The sequence below is a fragment of the Morus notabilis genome, unplaced genomic scaffold (genome assembly GCF_000414095.1).
Source record: "Morus notabilis unplaced genomic scaffold, ASM41409v2 Scaffold42, whole genome shotgun sequence".
NCBI lineage: Eukaryota > Viridiplantae > Streptophyta > Magnoliopsida > Rosales > Moraceae > Morus > Morus notabilis.
In genome coordinates, this window is record NW_010360565.1 from 1,166,707 (window position 1) to 1,172,714 (window position 6,008).

The 6,008-nt window shown below is 30.3% G+C and overlaps 1 long non-coding RNA gene across 1 annotated transcript; it reads left to right on the plus strand.

Annotated features, from left to right (window-relative positions):
• The first annotated feature begins 3,566 nt into the window (after positions 1 to 3,566).
• LOC21409059 lies at positions 3,567 to 3,928 on the plus strand. Its single transcript, XR_002902096.1, has 3 exons — positions 3,567 to 3,648; positions 3,725 to 3,790; positions 3,900 to 3,928. It is a non-coding gene; the product is annotated as an uncharacterized LOC21409059 (long non-coding RNA).
• Positions 3,929 to 6,008: the final 2,080 nt, after the last annotated feature.

The following is a 6,008-nucleotide window of genomic DNA, read 5'->3' on the forward strand; positions in this document are numbered from 1 at the left end:
AAAGATGATACATGTCAAAAATTTTAGTTAACATATGTAATAAAGTCTGTATTAGTATTCCTATTGGAATGGTGTGAAAGCTATGAAGTCTTATAAATCTTAAATAAAATAGGAAATTGTACGGTTTCTATTTAGTCTCCTAATTAGATAAAAGTTGAGCTGTAACTGAACACACTACAAAAATAATCACTTTAAGAGACCAAACTTTTTGATACTAAAAAATTTTTGGTAGCAGAAAACACACTTTTTGCTACCAAACTTTGGTAGCTGAAAGTATCAAGGCTTTAGTTATCAAATTTGGTAGCAAAAACAACACAATCCGCTACCAAATATAATTTGGTAACAAATAACATGGCGGGAAATAAATTTTGGTTCCCGCCAAGAGCTTTTTTGCTACCAAAATAATATTACGCATAAGATTCTGCTACCAAAAATTTGGTAGCAAAATATGACTTTTTTGCTACCAAATATGTTTTGGTAACAAAAAGTTGGCGGGAAGCAAAATTTTTTCCCGCCCGAGGTATTTGCTACCGAATTATTTTTAGAAGCAAAACATATAACATTTGCTATCAAGAATTTGGTAGCAGAATCATGTTTTCTGCCACCAAAATTTGGTAGCGAAAAATCAAGTTTTTGCTACCAAAAAACATAATTTTTTGCTACCAAATTTTGGTAGCAAAAAACATGATTCTGCTACCAAAAACTTAATTTTTTGACAAAAAGGCGTTTTTTTGCTACCAAAAGTTGTGTTTGATGACAAAAAGGCGTTTTTTTGCTACCAAAAGTTGTGTTTGGTAGCAAATCATATAAAACATTAATATTTATATTTTGTGCTTGTATTGCTTTTTTTTTTTTCAATTTTCTATGAATATGTCCTATATTAAGTTTTAACAGTCATCCTAGTATATTTTGTATAACAATAATTTGATAATTTAGTTATTTTGTGTAGGTGTAACAAGAGACATGTTCATGTCTACACATATGTGATCTTGTTAATTAAGTATATGTTCCACATAGAGTAGTATATAATCTCACAATTTGATTGATTTTTAACTTTGAATAATGTATTTCAATTTTAAAACTACATTTTTTGTTATATTATTAGAACAATGATTCTTAAATAATTTTTGACATTAAAACGTTATTTTTGTAATGTTTAATATACATCTTTTTGGTACCAAATTCATATTTGGTAGCAAAAATATTATTTCAGCTACCAAAACAATGATTGGTAACAAAAAATATAAGTTTCTGGTACCAAATTTTGGTAGTAGAAAACATGATTCTGATACCAAATTCTTATTTTTGTGACAAAAAGGCGTTTTTTGCTACCAAAAGTTGTGTTTGGTAGCAAATCATATAAAAACATTAATATTTATATTTTGTGCTTGTATTGCTTGTTTTTTTCAATTTTCTATGAATATATCCTATATTAAGTTTTAAAAATCGGCCTAGTATATTTTGTATAACAATTATTTGATAATTTAGTTATTTTGTGTAGGTGTAAGAAGAGACATATTCATGTGTACACATATGTGATCTTGTTAATTAAGTATATGTTTCACATAGAGTAGTATATAATCTCATTATTTGATTGATTTTTAACTTTGAATAATGTATTTCAATTTCAAAACTACATTTTTTGTTATAATGTTATTAGAACAATGATTCTTAAATAATTTTTGTCATCAAAAAGTGTTTTTTTATTTGTTTAATATACGTCTTTCTGGTACCAAATTCATATTTGGTAGCAAAAAATATGCTTTCAGCTACCAAAATAATATTTGGTAACAAAAAAACATAAGTTTCTGGTACCAAATTTTGGTAGCAGAAAATATGATTTTGCTACCAAATTCTTATTTTGGTGACAAAAGGGCATTTTTTGCTACCAAAAGTTGTGTTTGGTAGCAAATCATATAAAAACTTTAAAACTTACATTTTATGCATGTATTGTTTTTTTTTTCCATAAATATGTCATATATTAAGTTTTAATTATCATCATAATATATATTGTATAACAATTATTTGATAATTTAATTATTTTATGTAGATGTAGCAAGAGACATGTTCATATGTATATATATGTCATATTGTTAACTAAGTATATGTTCCACGTAGAGTAATATATAATCTTACTATTTGATTATTTTTTTAACATGAAATAATATATTTCAATTTCAAAACTATATTTTTTGTTATAATATTACTAGAACAATGAGTCTAAAATAATATTTGTAATCAAAAAGTATTTTTTTAATTTTTTAATATATGTCTTTCTGCTACTAAATTAAATTTTAATAGTAAAAAATATACTTTCAACTACCAAAACAATGTTTGGTAACAGAAAATATAATTTTATAGTACCAAATTTCAGTAGCAGAAAATATGATTATGCTACCAAATACATATTTTGGTGACAAAAAAAATTTTTTTTTTTGCTACCAAAAGAACCAAAACATTTTTTTTGGTAAAAAAAAAATAACAAAATTTTTGCGGGAAAATTTTAACCCTAAAAATTAAACACACCCACACACGCATCAGTTTGATTAAAGGGAGAAAGAGAAAAATAGGTCAAGACTTGAGATGAATTAAAATTAATAGGCCAATAGTTTACACAAGTTAATAAATATGCCAAATTACTGTTTTGTCTATAACTTGTCTGGTTATGAACCATAACTTGACAAGTTATTCACAATTTTTGTCCATAACTTGTCTGGCTATGGACCATAACTTAACAAGTTTGTCCATAATTTATCTGGTTATGAACTATAACTTGACAAGTTATGGCCTATTAATTTCTATAACTAAAAATTGACCTATATACTTTCTTAAACTTTTCATATTGGCCTATTTTCTACTATTTCCGTTGATTAAAGGGAGAAAGAGGAAAATATGTCAAGATTTGAGATGAATTAAAATTAATAGGCCAATAGTTTACATAAGTTAATAAATAGGTCAAATTACTGTTTTCGTCCATAACTTGTCTGGTTATGAACCATAACTTGATAAGTTATTGACCATAATTCACAGTTTTTATCCATAATTTGTCTGGCTATGATCCATAACTTGACAGGTTTATCCATAACTTATCTAGTTATAATCATAACTTGATAAATTATGACCTATTAATTTTTATAACTAAAAATTGACCTATATACTTTCTTAAGCTTTTCATATTGTCATATTTTCTACTATTTCCTTGATTAAAACACAAAAAGCCCTTCTTCCCTTCTTCAGAAACTCGTCGTCGCCCTTCTGAAGAAGCCCTTCTTCCCCTTCTTCGGAAACTCTTCGCCATCTTCGCATTTTCTTTAGAAATTCATCCGCCCTTCTTCCTCTCTCTCGCTCCTTCTCTCCCTAGCCGCTAATTCTCGGCGTCATAGGCTCCGATTCCCGCTTCCACCGCCTTCAATTGTCGCTGTCGATTGTCGCCGTCGCCGATTCTCGTCGTTGCCGTCGCATCTATAGCTGCACTCCTCTTTCCTTGCAGAAATTCCTCAATCCTCCCAACGTAGTATATCAAGTTTGCTCTGTATTTATTCTTGGTTTCTGTTAAAGATATGTTGTGTTCTTGGTACACCAGACATGACTGCTTTCCCCGACGGGGTAAATACATCCCGATTATGTGGGATTACAAGTTATGAGAAGGTAAACTATCATATCAGTTGGTATTTTATTTGCGGTTTGTCCATGCGGTTCAGAGTTAATTTCATTCTTTTGGTAGATATTGCCTGCGAACCTGTCTGATATCATTCCCAATGCAAGCCCAGAAGCTATTGATTTAATCAGGGTGGGTTGTGTTTTTGCAGTGCCTTCTGCCAATAATTCTTATAAACATTTGTTGTCCACCCTTCTAACCAAATTGATTGTTTTTACAATTCTTTTTTGATGGTCTACAGCGACTTTGTTCATGGGATCCATCAAGGAGTCATTACAGCATCCTTTCTTCCATGTAATGTGTTTTCAACTCTGGTTTCTGCTATGTTATGAACTAGCTTAGTTTACTAATGTGTTCTTCACAGGCGGGTTGGATTCCTCGTTTACTCTGTGATCCACTTGAGCTAAAGCTGAGTAATATGGGTAAAGGTTCTTCTTAAATAAGCCTTCTTGTAATTGATATCTCCTTTGGAGAATTGCATCGATATGTAAATTCCCTAAATATACATACATATATATATATATATATGTATGTATGTATTTATAAATATTTAGCCTTCTTCTGTTGATTGCTACAAGTATCTTTATTTTGTGAATGAACTTATCGGATAATAATGGATAATTAATAAAATATTACTTCATAATTAGTTAAATAGCAAAACGCGTTTCCTATTATACCTCTAACTGAATTGGGAAACCAGGCTCCCTTGCTTATAAAGAGAGTGTAGCATATCGGTATCTGTCCCCATATATAGGTATTTTCACTCTTCATACGGTTGGATATCAAATCAGATTAATTTACATCGAAGGTTCCAAATTTTCAATTTTCCACATGGATCCCGGTATGTTTATAACTCTTCCTTTATATTTTCTAAGAGCGATTATTATCCCAGTATGATTCATATTCTTTTCTTCTCTTTTTGTGTGACCAAGTTAATGAATTAATCACTGACGGCTCTTTCGTTCAATATAAAATTCGTCTACTTTTCTCCCCATTTTTGTGTATCCTGTAAAATCTCGATCTTTTCGAAATAATGAATTTTTTTTTTAATTAATTACTTGTTGGATTGTGGACGAGTTTATTATATAGCTCATGTATGAATGTTGTTAAATAATAAAGATATAAATAAATGTCTTTTTATTGTGTGCTTCTTTTGCTAAAATATTAATTCTTCGAATATTATCTTATATAACGTCATTAAAAACCTTGCATGAACATTTCTATTATTTATCACAATACAGTATATTACCTTTCACGTACTGCTTGCCTTCTTGATGTATATATGTATAAGTCATATTATAATTTTTCTCTATACGATAATGTTTATGTAGCGACCCTCATTTGAGGCCGCCACTGTAACTAACTTTTTAACTTGTACTTACTGAAATTTCTTAAAATTTACGGAACATTTTTTTTTTTTTTTAAGGGTCTTATTATAAACATAAATTACGAAATTGCTTTCTTAATTAAAATATTCAAACCTTAACATATCTGTTTCATAATCATAATTAACAAAACTATTTGTAACATAAAGCTTATTGCGGAAATATTTGCGAGTGGTATCCATATCCCGAGCTCCACATCGTTCGTCCACTCGCCAGCAGTCCATCAGGCATTATATGCCGGTTGCTTACCTACAGTATAAACATTCTATAATGAGCTTTCGCTCAGCAAGTAGGAACTATCTCCCGCAAAACAACTGTAAGTTCACATGAATAAATATGCATGAGCCAATTATGCTTAATTATGATGTCTTATCAGAATCTTATTATCTTATCTTATCTTTCTTACTGATGGGCCCGAGTGCTCGTACCACTTGCGCGCAATCATCGGGACGTGAGGGTTTGCAAGGTCCCCCATGACACCGTGATTATAACTTGAATGCCTCCCTTGAGTCGGAGGACATCATTATTATTATTTTTTTCTCCCTTGTGGAGCTTGAGTTACCTCCCTTGTGGAGGCTGGTACGGCACTCAACTGAGATTACTCTTATAAGTTCCTCTTGACTTATTAAGGTGTATGCAATATGACCTAGCATAGCATACTATATCATGTACTCGAACACATATAATTCGGGTGTACTGCCTAAGTGTATGTAGTATAACATAGCATAGCATTCATAACATTAAATGTACTCAAACATATATAGTTCATGTGTACTGTTTACTTTAAAATCTATTTATACTGTAGGCGAGATTCCTACTTACTTGATTTTCAAAGCTGGAATCCCTTTTTCGCCTATCAGCCTAGTCTCTTGCTTTCTTCTGAAAATGAACACCCATTAAGAGTGTGAGATTAACTGTTATTTGCTATTTTATTTTAGCAACTTATGAAGGAAAATCTAACCATT